We start from the raw sequence: 291 nt of genomic DNA, 5'->3' as shown, positions 1-291 counted from the left end.
GGGAATGGTGTCATGTGCTCGTCTCGGCGTCCGTCGTCGCTACCGCGACGACGTCCGCCTCGACTCGCGTTACGCTAAGACAGGGTGGCGGTGGTGTCACGTGCTCGTCTCGGCGTCCGTCGTTGTCAGGACCCCGACTCAATGTCACATCGATCTAGCCGGTAACACCTCATATCACTTTGCGGCCTCACGCACGGTATCCCCACGGGTGTCGCCTTACCTTTGCCCGGGACCGTTTGCGCATTTTGGCTCACGTATATGATAGTGTCGCTAGCATCCATATGATAAAGA

Source organism: Triticum dicoccoides, chromosome 2B, assembly GCF_002162155.2.
Source record: "Triticum dicoccoides isolate Atlit2015 ecotype Zavitan chromosome 2B, WEW_v2.0, whole genome shotgun sequence".
Lineage (NCBI taxonomy): Eukaryota > Viridiplantae > Streptophyta > Magnoliopsida > Poales > Poaceae > Triticum > Triticum dicoccoides.
The sequence above is the reverse complement of the archived record's forward strand: the minus strand, read 5'-3'. Positions refer to the sequence as shown.